The sequence below is a fragment of the Gouania willdenowi genome, chromosome 22 (genome assembly GCF_900634775.1).
Source record: "Gouania willdenowi chromosome 22, fGouWil2.1, whole genome shotgun sequence".
Lineage (NCBI taxonomy): Eukaryota > Metazoa > Chordata > Actinopteri > Blenniiformes > Gobiesocidae > Gouania > Gouania willdenowi.
This window is the reverse complement of record NC_041065.1, coordinates 6224927-6241423: the sequence shown is the minus strand read 5'-3', so window position 1 is coordinate 6241423 and position 16497 is coordinate 6224927. Positions and strand designations below refer to the sequence as shown.

At 36.3% G+C, this 16497-nt stretch overlaps 1 long non-coding RNA gene across 1 annotated transcript; it reads left to right on the top strand.

The window, feature by feature from the left end:
• The first annotated feature begins 2584 nt into the window (after positions 1-2584).
• Positions 2585-15395, top strand: LOC114456633 (uncharacterized). Its single transcript, XR_003672856.1, has 3 exons — positions 2585-2734; positions 5415-5519; positions 15222-15395. It is a non-coding gene; the product is annotated as an uncharacterized LOC114456633 (long non-coding RNA).
• Positions 15396-16497: the final 1102 nt, after the last annotated feature.

Below are 16497 nucleotides of genomic sequence, written 5' to 3'. Positions count from 1 at the left end.
CTCACTGTTTACAGTAAAAAAGGGTTTGAAGTCCATGCGGTAACAGACAGTGTTTTGCTTTATGAACAATTAATAAAGTTTGTAAAGAAACCAAGTTCTTCAATTTGAGTAGTCCTGACCTCAGAAACAGTCCTGTGGTATGCTCTCTTGGAGCAACTCCATTAATTATTCTTATAGCCCTTTTTTTGCAAAAGAAATAAGGGCGTTAAATTAGTAATATAAGAATTACCCCATATCTCCAAACAATACATTAAATATGGCAAAATAAAGGAGCAATATAGAATTCTCATTGCCTTGTATTTCAACATAAACTTTACTCAAAACGGTAATGTTTTTACAAATTTTATTTCTTACGTAAGCTATGTGCGACTTCCACTTAAATTTTCAATGAGAACTCCTAAAAACCTAAATTCTGACACTCTCTCAATAGTTATTACATTTAAAGTTAAATTAACACTATCAGGGCATTTTTGATTTGTAAACAACATACATTTTGTTTTGCTTAAGTTTAATGACAATCTGTTTTTATTAAACCATTTCTGAAGTTGGACCATTTCTTGTTCAACAGTTTTCATCAATGTTCTTAAGTATAAAAACACAATTTTGATATAGATTTTATAAATCCAGTTTGGTGAATCTTTTGTTTTGTTTTAATTTCATATGCTACTAAAATTGTTTCTTGAAATAGAATAGAATAGAATAGTCTTTATTGTCATTGTACTCGGTGGTACAGCAAAATTTGAGGGGTGCTCGCATAGAGCTACAGTACACCACAAAGCATAAATTAAGAGACAGGAGCAAAAACACATTTAAAAAGGTAAAAAAAAGGGGGTATTTTTTCTCTTAAAACAAGACATTAGTGAGTAATTTACAGAAATAAATAACAGTTTAAGGTGCTAAAGTGTTTAGTGCTAAATGGGGGGGGGGTTATGGGAGATTGTTCGTGAGTGTGTGTGTGCGTATCCATGGGTGTTTGCAGTCCGTATGGCCCAGGGGAAGAAGCTGTCTGTCAGTCTGCTTGTGAGACTTTGTTGACCTGTAGCGTCTTCCAGAGGGCACCAGGTCGAACAGGGGGTGGGCAGGGTGTAAGGGGTCTCCTGTGATGGCCTTGGTTCTCCTGAGGCAGCAGGATGTGGTGATGTTTTCCAGGCTGGGCAGAGGGCAGCCGATGATCTTTTGGGCAGTGTTAATGACCCTCTGCACCACCTTCCTGTCATTGGCTGTTGAGCCTGCGTACAACACACCCAGACAGTATGTCAGCACGCTCTCCACAGAGGAGTGATAAAAGGCCAGCAGCAGCTTCGTGTCCAGGTGGTTCTTCCTGAGGACACGCAGGAAGTGTAGCCGCTGCTGAGCCTTCTTGACCAGGGCCTCGATGTTGACAGTCCAGGAGTGGTCAGCGGAGATGACCTGAAGGTGGTGACAGTCTCCAGCTATTCTCCATTTATGAGGAGGGGGGTGTGGTCCTGTCTGATCTTCCTGAAGTCGGGATGTTCAGGGTCAGGTTGTTTGCTGAGCACCAGCGTGATAGTTCCTCTACCTCGACCCTGTACGCTGTCTCATCCTCGCGTCAGATGAGTCCAACCACAGTGTTGTCGTCCGCATATTTAATAATAAATCACTTCAGACGGTATTTTTATTCACTGGAACGTTAAACCAAGCTAAAATACACAAAAGGACAACAAATTTAATTACAAAAACACAAAATAACAACAAAAACACCTAAAATAATGTACAAAAGTTTTACAGATACACAAAAATGTTTCCAAAAAACAAATACAAAAAAAAAACACACAAAAGAAGTGTATTTATGAAACTTTTGTACATTTTCCTCTCATTTTAGGTGTTTTTTTGTGTTTTTGTAATTAAATTTGTTGTGCTTTTGTGTATTTTTCTGTCATTTGGCATTTTAGCTTGGTTTAACGTTCCAGTGAATAAAAATACCATGACGACTGAAGTGATTTCAAATAACAAGTTCATTAGCATATGAAATTAAAACAAAACCAAAGATATACCAAACTTGGTTTATTAAATCTATATCAAAATTGTGTTTTCATGTACAAATGGAGCCAAATTCATTTGGAATGTTTTAAAGTTTGTGCATAAGTTTTGTGAATACTACTCTCTAAAAATCTTCATATTCATGCTTCTTTGGTGGAAAAATTATGTCTGATGAAATAAAAGTTTGGTTTTTTTTAATAAAAAAATAGAAAAAAAAAATGCTTTGTCAAAAAAAATGTATTCACAAATGTAGATATTCAAAAACTAAGCCATGCATTTCACATTTTCCAAATGAGTAAAAATAAATAAATAAAATAAAAACATTGTCAAATTCGTCCACTTTAAACCTGCTGTTAAAATTTGTCTTTTGAGTGACCTTTAATAATTGGTTTTAGTTGTTTATTGCCAATGTTTCCTATGTACTGTATTATGTTTTCATTCATTTCATATTTTGTTAATGCAGTTGTAATTATTTTATTTAAAAACAAAGAAAGAGAGGAAATATAAAACCTTGTATTTCAGGTGTTACTGCAACCTAGTGGCTCCCAGGTGGAAGTAGAACCAGAACTGAAGGCGGATCCAGTCCTCCACCATAGCCCGTGTGACAGTAGCAGAGGTAGGAGCTAAGATGTCTGATGCTGTGGCTCACACGCTATGCTGGCTGCTGGTTGTGTTGGTTCTACGTCCTGGGACAGCAGCAGAAACCTCTTTATGGAGCGTGGACATCAACTTAGTCAGTGTTACTTCTTATGTGTGCGGGTCTGTGTGGGTGGCATTCATTACTCTGCTGTGGTATGTGTTCCTTTGCAGCTGTTAGCCGACCAAGCTAACTAGCATCCCGAGCAGTGCTTGTGCTTGTCTATGGTCTGAAACACTGATCTCTATCATACAGCAGTGAAGCCATATTGGTACACTGAAAACATCCTGTGAGCCATGAGAAAACCAGCCATCATTGTCCCATTGGGATTTCCAGAAGTTTACATCTGCAACTGTAGAGTGACTCTCTTGAAAAAAAAATGAAATCGGCTTTAAATGTTTTGGCAAAATAAAAAAAAAGGCTTTACGTTAACACAGTTGTCTTAACCCCCTGGCATTGAAGGAAACTAGTGACAGTGAAATTCAAACAAATTAAAAAAAAACAACACAATTTAGAACATGAATAGAATCTAGCAGTTAGATCAGTAAGGGACCGAGCACTGCAACATTCCCACAAAAATATGGCAAGAAATTGAAAAACAAGCTGCAATTGACCATTACTAGTTAGGAACTAAAATATGATTGAGACTGAATAATAATAAAAGTAAAAATATTAGCAGCATAAAACAGAACACCACAAGTATTAACCTTAGTAAAGACTTAGTTTGAACTTCTTCATAATATTGAACAGAACAGTCTAAGTCTTAGACTGTTCTTTGTGACTTAACATTTTCAATGAAGTCCCGATACTATAGCAATAGTATAAATCAATCCTTTACAACAACTAAAGTGGCCTCATAAGAGTGTTTCATTCTTGTTTAGACATTAAGATCCATCATCCCAAATAACTGCAGTACAGAATCCAACACAGCAATATTCATACTATCCATTTGACTCAATGTTATTTGTTATCGGCTTTCAAAATCATGAAATCTCAGACATCTGCATGTGTGTAGTGTCACTGGTTAGTTATCTGAGCCCTTCCTGTCTCTTCTGGACCATATTTTTGTGAGACTCAGCACTTTTGCACTTCACGTGTAACTTATATACTCAGATGTAAGGAAGGGTCAGTAATGTAAAGGTTGTTACATTTTGTTTTTTTAAAAGAAGGTCGGACTTTTACATTTACTGATAGTTTTGTGCCAAAATAATTTGTCAGCAGCTACAGTATATCCAATGGAAAGTGATATTGTCCACTTTCATAACCTGGTTACTGTACACCTTGTAAACCTTCTCCTGATGTATTTCTGATAACCCAGTTTTCTTCTTCAGAGATTTATATATATATATATATTTTTTTTTTTTCAAATAAAAAAACAAAAAAACAAAATAATAAAATATCTGGTGATACGCATTGACAATGGTCAATGAATTTCTATTGATTCTGAATAAATATACTTCTAATACCTTTTTGTGATGTGTGTGTAGAAAGCAAGCTTTTTTCCAACTTAGTTCAAATATAATTTTATTATATATTTCGCTATAAAAAATGTAAAAAAAAAATATAGATATAGTCATAAGATAAAAATTTGAAACTGTATGGAAGCACTTTAAATAAAAAAAAACCTACAGAAAATATTGTATATTGTAAAAACAAAAACACAGACTAGAGACCCTGGCCAAAACGAATAAAAGCAAAATGTCAAGCAGGGAGCAGAAAAACATCTGCCCACGTCTGCTGCTAGTCGATGTTCCTCTTCTGGTGTTCTCAGCCCTTTGATGTTGATGTTGCTGCTGATGTTGTCATTGTTGTCCTTGGTGCTATTAAAATATAGAGAACAGCTGATGAGTTTTCTGATTCTACTGCAGGCTTGTTTCTAGGTGAGTCTCTATGATAGAATACAACATAAACTAAGGGTTAAAGACCATCTTAAATGGCTGATATATGCAATTCAAACAATCTATGGAGAGCACAGACACTATTTGAAGTTAAATTGATGCAAACCTTGATACTCTTAGACATTAAAACACACATCTGAGATTAAACTTATTCTCAGAGAGTGTGTCTGTCTGCACATCACTTTAAGGTACACCTCATTTTTTATTTTAGACTATTGATTCATTATTATATATAATTATTTTAACTCTTTTTAATTCAGAGGCCAAATAAGGACCAGTTTGGTCTTTATTGGGCCAGCATAAAGTACAGTGGTACCAACAATATCCAAGCAATAGGTGACTGATATTATTATTCTCTTTAAATTTCCTTGATTTTGTAACAAATTTTTAATTTCATTCAGGGAACTCTGTGAAATATTTTGATGAAAATGTCACAGTTTGAGAAAAACTGAGTTCTTTCAACAATTTGCAACTAAAAATGACTGCCATCATGTGATATAAGCGTCAAAACACAGTGAGTTTCTTTGAAATTGTGTATTTGGAGAGGCTGAGATATCATTTTCTCTGTCATTTTTACTTTTTCCCAAGGGGCCGAATTGGTCACTCTAAAGGACCTGAGGTGGCCCCCGGCCCTTTAGTTTGACACATGGCTACAATAGTAGTTTACCACCACTACGTGTGGAGTGAAAGAATAACCCCTTAATTCTGTAAAGTGTCTTTGAATGTCCAAAAAAGCGCTATATAAAATTGATGCATTATCATTTTGCTGACTTTATGGATGGGCCCCAAAAATCTCTCCCCTGTATCCCCCCTTATAGATGACCTTGTCTCCACATGACTGTTCTTTAATGTTCATGTTTGTGTTCAACCACCTTCAGGTACAGTGGGGGTCGATCCTCGGTCTCTGGCTGAAAAGGTTGAGAACCACTGCATTTAGAGTGATCAGTGTTTCCTGAGCAGATCATCGCCTTTGGACTGAGGAGGTAATTAAACTGAACACATCTGTCAACGTTTCACAAACTGTTCCTCTCAAACCAACTGATTGATGTCAACTTCACTGAGAGTTTTTGAGGCTCCAAAATATTAAATATAGTGTGTAATTGCTGATGTCCGCTGTACAGGAGGAGATTGTTAGATCATGAATAAATAAAAAAAACTGCGCACAATAGAAACCCTCTTCATCAGTTTTAATAAAATACAAAACACAAGGCAGATACAAAAACAATGTAACTTAATTGGACTTTTACAAAACCATTTGCATATTTTTGAAACCTAAAAATTTGCATTTGAACCCTTTTTTTTTAATTGAAGTTTTTTATTAAAAACTTTTTGTTATTATTATTATTATTATTATTATTGTTAAAATAATAATAATAATAATAATAATAATAATAATAATAATTCTGACGACCCCAAAGACTTTTTTCTTTTCTATAATTGCACAAGGCAAGGCAAATTTATTTATATAGCGCATTTCATACTCAAGGCAACTCAATGTGCTTTACATGATAAAACATTCAATTGTTTAAAATCAATAAGAACATTTAAAATCATCAGTAAAATCAATTAAAATCATCAGTAAAATCAATTAAAATCATCAGTAAAATCATCATTACATCAACAACATGACAAAAAATCTCTCTCTCAATCATATGCAGTGAAAAAAAGTGCCTTTAACGTTGATTTAAAAATGTTCACATGTGATGCTGACTTCAGCTCTGCTGGCAGTTTGTTCCACTTCTTTGCAGCACAACAACTAAAAGCAGCATCACCATGTTTACTGTGAGCTCTGGGCTCCACTATCTGACCTGTGTCCATAGATCTGAGAGACCTGCTGGGTTCATACCTGACTATCATGTCACTGATGTATTCTGGACCAAACCCATTCACAGATTTATACACCAGCAGCAGAACTTTAAAGTCTATTCTGAGGCTGACTGGGAGCCAGTGTAAAGACTTTAAAACTGGAGTAATGTGTTCTGACCTCTTTGTTCTGGTTAAGACCCGAGCTGCAGCGTTCTGAACCAGCTGTAGCTGTTTGATGCTCTTTTGGGGGATTCCTGTCAGAAGACCATTACAATAGTCCAGTCTGCTGGAGATAAAAGCATGGACCAGTTTCTCCTGATCTTTCTGAGCCATTAAACCTTTCACTCTGGCGATGTTCTTTAGGTGATAGAAGGCTGTTTTTGTGATAGATTTGATCTGACTGCTGAATGTAAGATCTGAGTCAATCAGAACACCAAGGTTTTTGACTTGGTCTTTAGCTTTTAAAGATCGAGACTCAAGATAATTGCTGACAGCAGTCCTCTTTTCCTTGTTACCAAAGACAATCACCTCCGTCTTGTCATGGTTTAGTTGAAGGAAGTTTTCACTCATCCAGCAGTTTATTTTTTCTAAACAGTCACACAACACCTCAATGGGACCATGGTCATCTGGGTTCAGTGATAGATATAGTTGTGTGTCATCTGCATAGCTCTGATAATCAACCTTACAGTTCTGTAAAATTTGTCCTAAAGGAAGCATGTAAAGGCTAAACAGAAGGGGTCCAAGAACAGATCCCTGAGGAACCCCACAGGACATTGGTAATCTGTCAGATTCAAAGTTTCCAATGCTTACAAAATAGCTTCGCTCCTTCAAGTATGACTTAAACCATTGCATAACTTTTCCATTTAGTCCAACCCATGTTTGCAATCTGTGCAACAAAATTGTATGATCTACAGTGTCAAATGCAGCACTTAGATCCAATAGAATGAGAACAGATACTTTTCCTGAATCAGTGTTCAACCTTATGTCATTGATCACTTTGATCAGAGCAGTTTCAGTGCTGTGATGAGAACGAAAACCTGACTGAAATTTATCAAATATTTTGTTGAATGTTAAGAATTGACTCAGTTGGTTGAAGACCACCTTCTCAATGATCTTGGCCATGAATGGAAGGTTCTGGTTGGTCTATAGTTAGCCAGTATAGAGGCATCCAGTGTTCTCTTTTTTAACAGAGGTTTCACAGCAGCTACTTTCAGGGATTTTGGTACGGTGCCTGATTGGAATGAGCAGTTAATTATCTGACACAAATCAGTGACAATTGACTTTACAACAGTTTTAAAGAAGTTTGAGGGTATTGTGTCAAGGCAACACGTTGATGGATTCAGCTGCTGAACAGTCTCCTCTATTGTTTTTGGGTTCACTGTAATAAACTCTAACATTGTAGTTGACTCATCCCTCAGTGGTTGAAGCTGTTCAAGCTTTTTGTGATTTTGCTGGTTTGTTCTGATGTTTGACCTTATTGATTGTATTTTTTCATTGAAATATACAGCAAATTCATTGCATTTTCCAGCTGACAGTAATTCAGGGGCTATCTGATCTGGGGGGGTTGTGAGCTTTTCAATTACAGAAAACAACGTGCGAGAGTTGTTGACATTTTTGGCAATAATTTCAGAAAAGTATTGCTGCCTTCCTTTGAACAAGCCATCATTGAATTTTCGCAGACTTATTTTGTATAGTTCTAGATGAATTTGGAGTTTTGTTGATCTCCATTTACGCTCAGCTCTTCTACAGTCAGATTTCAAATTCTGCATTATCTCAGTCCTCCTCCAAGGTGTTTTCTGTGTGTTTGGTTTTCTCTTAGTTTTGATTGGAGCCACCACATCTATGACATTACAGACTTTTCTATTATACTCATCCAGAAGATCATCAACTGTCTCAGCACTCAATGTTGGTGTCATTGCTATGGCTTCCATAAACTGTGCACTTGTGTTCTCATTTATGTACCTTTTCTTTAAACACACAGAAGTAGGGGGAACAGATGTTACAGTCTCTAGATCAAAAAAGACACAGAAATGATCAGATAGAGCTAAGTCTCTTACATCAACAGCAGAGATGTCAACACCTTTAGAGATAACAAGATCCAAAGTGTGACCTTGAGTGTGTGTCGAACCAGTCACATGTTGTGTAAGACCAAAAGTATCCATTAAAGCATACAGTTCTTTGGCAGTATTGTCCATGTTATTTTCTACATGAATATTTAAGTCACCTGTTATTATTAAAAAGTTGTATTCAGTGCATACAACTGACAGCAGTTCAGCAAACTCATCCATGAATTCTCCAGAATATTTTGGGGGTCTATAAACGACTAAAAACAGAACTCTTGAATCACCCTTCAGTAAGAAAGACATATATTCAAAGGAGATAAAATCACCAAATGTTATTTCTTTGCACTGAAATATTGATTTAAAAATGGCAGCAACTCCACCACCTTTCCTGCAAGTACGACACTTATTTAAATAAATAAAGTCTTGTGGTGCACTTTCATTGAGAATAGTATTACTGATACCATCATTCAACCATGTTTCATTAAGAAATAAAAAGTCCAAGTGATGTGTCAAAATAAAATCATTAATTAGTAGTGAATTGTTAACAAGAGATCTAACATTAAGAAGAGCTAATTTTAAAAACTTTACTGGAGACACTGGTGGACTTTTTGGATGACATGTTATAGGAGTCAAATTTTTATCTCTATAAAGCTTTTTGCTTTTCTTTAATTTCACAATTTTACCTGTGTTACCTGTCACCATAGGAATTAAAGAAGCTGCATTAACTCCATAAGGCCCTGACTTTTTCTGGTTGTTCCTAAAAATAGAGCTATTGCAGTCTAGACCCAGCACACATCAGGCCTGTGTCGCTCTAAGATGAACACAGCTGGCCTGAGGAGAAGAGTGATTCTGAGCCTGGTATCGTCGAGGAGGGATGGGTGGTGCAGATTGGTTCTTTAGAGGAGATAAGATGGGACCATGGTGGGGTAAAGGGTGGGGTGTCAGTCTTGTGCCAGCCAGAACCAGCTGTAAATTTACAAGTGTAAATAAAATCTAATGTAGAATATAATTCAAAGTGGTTTATATCATTAAAACCTTACATAGAATTAAAAAAAAAAAATACTCCACACAAACAATCCTCAAGAAAATATGTTCTGAAATAGATCCTGTAGAAATGCTTTCTCATCTTGATGTACATCTTGCAGGTGTATGTGCAGCAAAATGACAATAAAGCCTGATTTTATTTTATTTTGGTAATGTAATTGTAAAGAATAAAATAACTGTATAGTGGGTTCCATGCATTTTCTAAACTCCACAATAGGGTGGGACAAAAAATGGCAATAATCACTTTCCTTCCACCATGACATGTTTATTGATATAACTTTTTTCCTGGTTGCATTTGTTGTTTTAGGTTATCTCTTGACATATATTGAATCTTTTTTGCAACAAAAATGCATGATTTTGTTTTTGTTTTTTTTATTTGTGAAAAATAAATCAATACATATGTCTTAGTGGAAGGGTGAGCTAAACTTTATTAGGGGAAAAGATGTGAAAAAGAGAGGGCAGTGGTACAACTGAGTGAGGGGGTTAAAAGTAAAGGGCTTAGGGAGAACTGGATTGTTTATTTAATTATTTAAAATTAAAACTTTGACTTTGTGCACTTTCTGTCTTGTGTTTCATCTGTGTAAAATTATGTGAAACTAACACTAACTCAGTAAATAAAATGAGAAATTCTGCACTTGACATTGTTTCAGTTAATTTGTTTGTCTTTGAGTCGGATATTGCAATGAATCGTGTAATTTTCTTGCAATATATGGATTACTGTAAAACCACAAATCACATTTCATATCATATGAGTTACACTGTTATTACCCTGCAATGAGATACCCTCACTCCCACTACACAACACAGAGCATTACATTATTGTTATTATAACAGTAATGAAAATGTATTAATTTTACAGTAAAATAACAGTAGGTATACAAATTGCTGGAGACACTGTTGCCAGTAATCTACTGTTAATTTACATGACAATTTCTTCCATAGACAGGGTGCCTCTCACAGTACTTGGAGGGATTGGATTTTGAGCAGAAAAACTCCCTCTATTCTGAGGGATTGTTGTGGTGTAGAATTATATTCTCTGGTCTCCAAACTTACTCAGAATCAGAATCAACTTTATTGGCCATGTAATGTATGTTATACACACGAGGAATTTGACTTGGTGAACTGTGCTCTCTCTAACAATGTAAACATTAAATAATAATCAACTAGAAAAAAAATCTAAACATAAATATCATACAAGAGTAATCTGGATTCAGTGAAGGTGTTTGTTGTATGCATCTGTATAGGTCAGGGTGTACTCACACTGGCAACTGGGGCCGTTCCAAGCTCACAGCAGGAATCCCCCCTCCCTGTCCCTTTTCTGACACGGTAGAACGGACGTGATCACCAATTTATGACACACGTATGGCGTTACGTCACCATTAAGCGACTCTGGGTTTGTTGTTGACAGTACATTCTGTTAATTTCATATTTTCTGTTGCGTAGGGTAACTATAAACCAAGATTTACCCAGACACGTGCTCATTTCACGGACTGGGTTTCCCAGGGCCCCTGAATGCATCACGTTAATTTAAATGATCGTAACTCTGCTCATATTTGCTCTATCAGAGAAATTCCACCAGTTTATGAAAGATAATACGTTGCTCTTTACAGCCAGTGTCGGTACATTGCGGTAATTTTACTCATACGTAACGGAAACATTAAAGATGCCGCTTTGTTTTGACGAAATCGACACAAGGAACAGAGAGAACCAAGTGAGTGAGAAAGAAAGAGAGATTAAAACAGACCAAATAACGGTGGATTTATTAAAAATGAAAGACTCTCTCTGACGATAAAAGGTTCAAATGGATTTGAAAACAAAGGAGGAAATTGAGCCTATAAAGGTAAGATCAGTTTAATTTTTGGATCAATAAATGTCGTTCTGATTTTGTGGAGCTAGTCTTTGTGTACATTAATATAAGTGTAAATAGATGCTTTTAGTGTGTGAGACAATTTAGGACAGAGTTTGTGTTTGTTTAAACTTTGTGTGTGTGTCTGTGTCCATTTGAGCATATTTATCTCCATCACTTTCAGTTTTCCTTTTGATGAACATGACATTATCTAACTCTTCTTTTATTTCTTCTTCTTTAAGTCCATGCAGAGTGGACACGCCCCTCCCTGGACATTAAAACCATGAGCTGATCCTAGTTTCCATCATCTGGTTTAGACCCATCACTTCACAGACAACAGACAGAATAAAGCTCAGAGTCAACATAGGAACATGGGATGCACTTATTTATTGAAATGTGTATTTAATGATTATTTAATTTTCTGTAATTTTATTTTTTAGGAGATGTTTTTAATTGTTTCAATAATTCAGAGACTTTAGGAACAGATTGTTATAATGCATAATAAAGGTGATTTACTTGAGTCAGCACTAATTTTAGATTGTTTTTAAGTCTTTGTATAAAAATACTTTAACAGGACAACAATGATGTGCAGAGCTGCAGTGATGTTGGCTTTATACAATAATAATAATAACAACAACCACTGCACACGCCACCAGTGAAGCTTCCAGTGAATAATTTACAAATTAAAAAAAAGTTCACTGATGGTGACATTGAGATCTCAGTGTCATCGGTGAACTTTTTTTTGTTTTTTGTAAATTATTCACTGGAAGCTTAGATATTGTGTGACAAAGATATCAAAGTGTGTTCTTTTGAGTATAGTCATATTTATGATTAAAAGTTATGATTGTATTATATTCTAAAGTTTAGATGATCTGACTCGTCTTTCTTTCTTTCTGTTCACAGCATAACTTTATATTTAGTTCTACAAAATGTGTTTACAGCTAATTTTACTGATTATTGTTACACATCATCCTGCATGTGCATTATATACAGTATAAATGTGTAGATTTAACCAACTGTTGGAGAAACCATTTTATTAAATACAAAGCAAACGACATGCAAACAGAAAAACAAAGGTAGAAATAGTGTATTTAAATAATGAAATTAGTGAGTTGTTAAAGTGCTGAGGTGCAGCGGAGGGTCTTCTTCTGCAGAGACGTGAAAATGAGGGGTCCGAGTAAAACCCAAAATTCCATGGTAATTGTGAGGGTATAAACATGCATATAAACACATTACTGGTATATTAACCCATATAAACCAAAAAATATAGAAATGGGACATTTTACGGCTGCAAATGTGTAACATATTACTGGTATTTTGAGAACAGGACACATGTAGATTTCTGAGCAATTCATTATAGTTGTGCAAGTCTAACAGGAACTCCACATACTGAAAATTGGTATTGCCACATGTGCACTAACACGACACGACCTAAGAAGAGAACTAAAATAAGATTAAAAATAAATAAATAGTTGCAACAATTTGCAGTCTTGTTCCAGGTTCTGCTGTCATAATATTCCCATCCTTGTACTTCCAATGTTTAAATGTTTTGCTTTTAAGGTTCATGTTACATTTTGCAAAAGGTTGCACTTTATTTCTGGCTTATTGATTTTTGTTTGGAAAATTATTACCCTTTCTTTCAGACATTTCATTTATTTGGGCTTGTATTTGTGATGTTCTGTTTTTGGTTACATTTAGATGAATAAATTAATACACTACACTTTGCTCCCCAAGACACTGTGTTTGGTTTCATTCTACAGAGTTTGTGAGTATGTGTCCCAGAACACTGAAACACCATATACAATATATATTTATATTATTTATACATTAGCAGCAGTACAATGTCCAATTTCCATTTTTTTCTGGGTTATATAATAGCCAACCACATGTGTCCTGTCCACAAAATACCAGTAATATGTTACACATTTGCAGCAGTAAAATGTCCCATTTCCATATTTTCTGGTTTATATGGGTTAATATACCAGAAATATGTGTTTATATGTATATTTATACCCTCGGAAATACCCGGACCTGATGATGAGCTGCTACACTCCGTTACTGTCCCGCTGTCGGCTGATCAAAGAGAAGTCCTGACGGTCATGTTGTCCTCTTCCTCCATGAGTTCTCTGTGGTGTTGTTCATATATATCAGGTAACGCCAACTCTGAACTTTTCATCGGCTAACGAGCACTTCTGACACCGCTATCATTGCGGAATGCAGATGTTTATGTGCCGTAAAGCGTCGCGCGGTACCAACGTCATCACATTTTGCGCGCGGGTCGAGTCGAGTTGTGCATGCGCGGCCAACTGTCTGGCACGGTGTTTGGACCACCTCTTCCAGCAGGATCATCGGGCCGTTAAACCCCCTGCGGTGCAGTTCACACCTACGCAGGCGAGACAATGGCCCCCCATGGTTTCACACATGCACAGAGCTGGTTAGGAACGGCCCTGGTTGCCAGTGTGAGTACACCCTCAGAGGCTTCAGTGCTTCATTAATTAGCATGATATGCTACTGTAAACTCTGAGCTCTGCCTCGATACCTCCGTTTACAAAGCTGTACCTAATGAACAAGATTTACACTGTGTACAATAGCACCTGAACACAAACCAAGGTGATCAAATAATCAGCTGTCCTCTGCCCATTCGGATGGAGTCCAGGACTAAACTGGTGTGAATGGACCCTTAAAGGGATTTTAAACCCAAATTATAAAGATACCCAAACTGAAAGACTATGATCTGTAACCTTTTCTCGTAGAACTGCGAGGAGATTCAGAAGTTGCAGATGCAATAAAAAGCATTTCAAACGCACGCATATGGACAAACTGTGGTGTAGGAGTTATTCAAGGAAGTGCTCCACTCACGAAACTACAACTGGTTTGATGAGGTTAAAGACAAACCCATTTTAGGGCTGCTTTTGTCAAGCGTTTGGGGAAGTGGCATTCTGTGCATCATAAAGCACACTCTGTACTTCTTAAAAACCACAAAAAGCTGCAGTACATACATTTACCAAACATTTTTTGACCTCAGCAAACTCAGCAGTAAGAGCAGCATTCTGACTTTGAGCCGTGGCGAGAGCTGCTTCACTCATATTCAGCTGACTTTCCAAAGCTTCGGCTCTGGACATGGCTGCCACACGATCTTTGTCCTTCTTCTTGACACTGGACCGTGTGAAAAATATGAAGAAACGGGGTTATCAGCACACACTCAGTTCTCAGATATAAACCCCACCATATCATTTTACCTGGCTGTAGTTTCATCAAGCTCTGTCTTCACCTTTCCGAATGCCATTAGGAACGAGGCTCTCTCTTGAGCAGTGTGATCTAAAAGACGTCGAATCTCAAACAACTCCAAATCATAAAGAACCTTTAGATCTGTCAGCTAACAAAAGAAACACAACACAAGCTATTGTAGACATGCCGTAACAAATTCCAAACAAACATACAGTGTTAGAAAGGGCGTGCACATAGCTGGTTTAGGTCTGGTGCTCCGGGGATCCCCTAGAGTTGTTGCTGAGGGGTTAGAAAATGATGTAGGAAGCTTTCAAATGAAATGACAACAAACTTAATGACAGCTTTTTAGGTACTCATAACAAGGGATGCACCAAAGTGAAAATTCTTGGCCGAAACCAAAAATGAGAAAACCAAGGCTGAAACATGGAGAGAAATTATTATGCAAATTACTGGTACCATTGTATTTAATATTTGTGGCTATAAATGTGTACTAACTTCACTAAAATGCAAGCATTGCAATTGTATAAATCAATGTTAATGCTTCAAAGAATGAATCAATTAAAAATATGAACTGTATACATATACTGTATACTGTATTTGTCTGCTGTGTGAGTTCAGTTTAAGGTCTGTGTAAGGTGTTGGTTCCCATGCGTGAGCCTCAGCAGCTTATTTATTATTCTCTTTACTTTGTGTCACAGGAGCCCAAAGACCATCCTGATGGAGCCTTTGGACAACATCTACAGCTTGGTCCAGGAGGAGGAGTGGAACAGTCTTCTTCTTGATGTTAATGATGTGATAGAGCTCTGTCCAGAGATTGCAGATATGGTGCTCTGGGCCTCTACTGACCCCCTGATGTCATCATCTCCTCCTCCTCCTCCTCCTCCTCCTCCTCCTCCTCCTCCTCCATCCTCAGCTGAGCTCCAAGTAAGACATCACTGAAACACATCCAGCCAATCTGGGCAACATCAGCACATGCATTTGTTCAGCCATTAAGAATTAAGACTCTGTTGTTAAGCACAGTTTTTAATGAATTTATTTAGATCTTTTTATCCAGTCACTATAGGCATTTAAATATCACCCAGTTTGGTTTCTTTGACAGACCCTAGCAGTGGTGTTTAGCAGGTTTGGGTCAATTACTTTTTTCAGTTACAATTACGTTTTCAATTATCCATGTTCAATTACAATTCAATTATGATTAGTTACCAGAATTTTTTCCAATTGCAATTTTTCCAATTCCAATTACATTCTCAATTACTAAAGTTCAAATACATTTAATCACAATTACTGAGACTTTAATAAATAACCCCATAAAATGTAACAGTCCTCTTGTTTTAGCTTTCTGTTAGCATCTCTTATGATAACGAGTCCTAAATCAGCTGTAAAATACACTAACAACAAATATCTATCATCTAATTTCTTTCCTATCTATTGGTTGCCTTGTTAGACTTCCTAATCAATGAAAATATATTTTAATATTTTTGTTAAATGGTAAAATGTCGGAAAGTTTGAATATTTTATATATTTTATTAGTTGTTAACTACATACGTGTAGAACTGTACATAGAACTGTAACATTGTTCCCCAGTTTTGCGTTAAATTATGATTGACAATTTTTTATAGAATTTTTATGGTAATTACAATTACAGAGTCAATTATCTGAACTGAATTACAATTTCATTACAATTACGACAGCGACAATTTAAGAAAAAATTGCAATTCCAATTCTAACCACACCATAATTGTAATTAATTATCAATTACCATACATGAGTATAATTATAATTGACCCAAACCCTGGTGTTTAGTTTGTTGGTGGATGGTTGATACCATGACAGAGTCTAATATTCATGTTTTTGTGTCTCCAGTCTTACAGCGTGCCATTCCTCATGCCTGAAGGAAACAATTATTTTCACCTTTTTGGAGAACGGTTAGCAAAGCAAAACAAACAAACAAACAAACAGACCTGATTGATCACA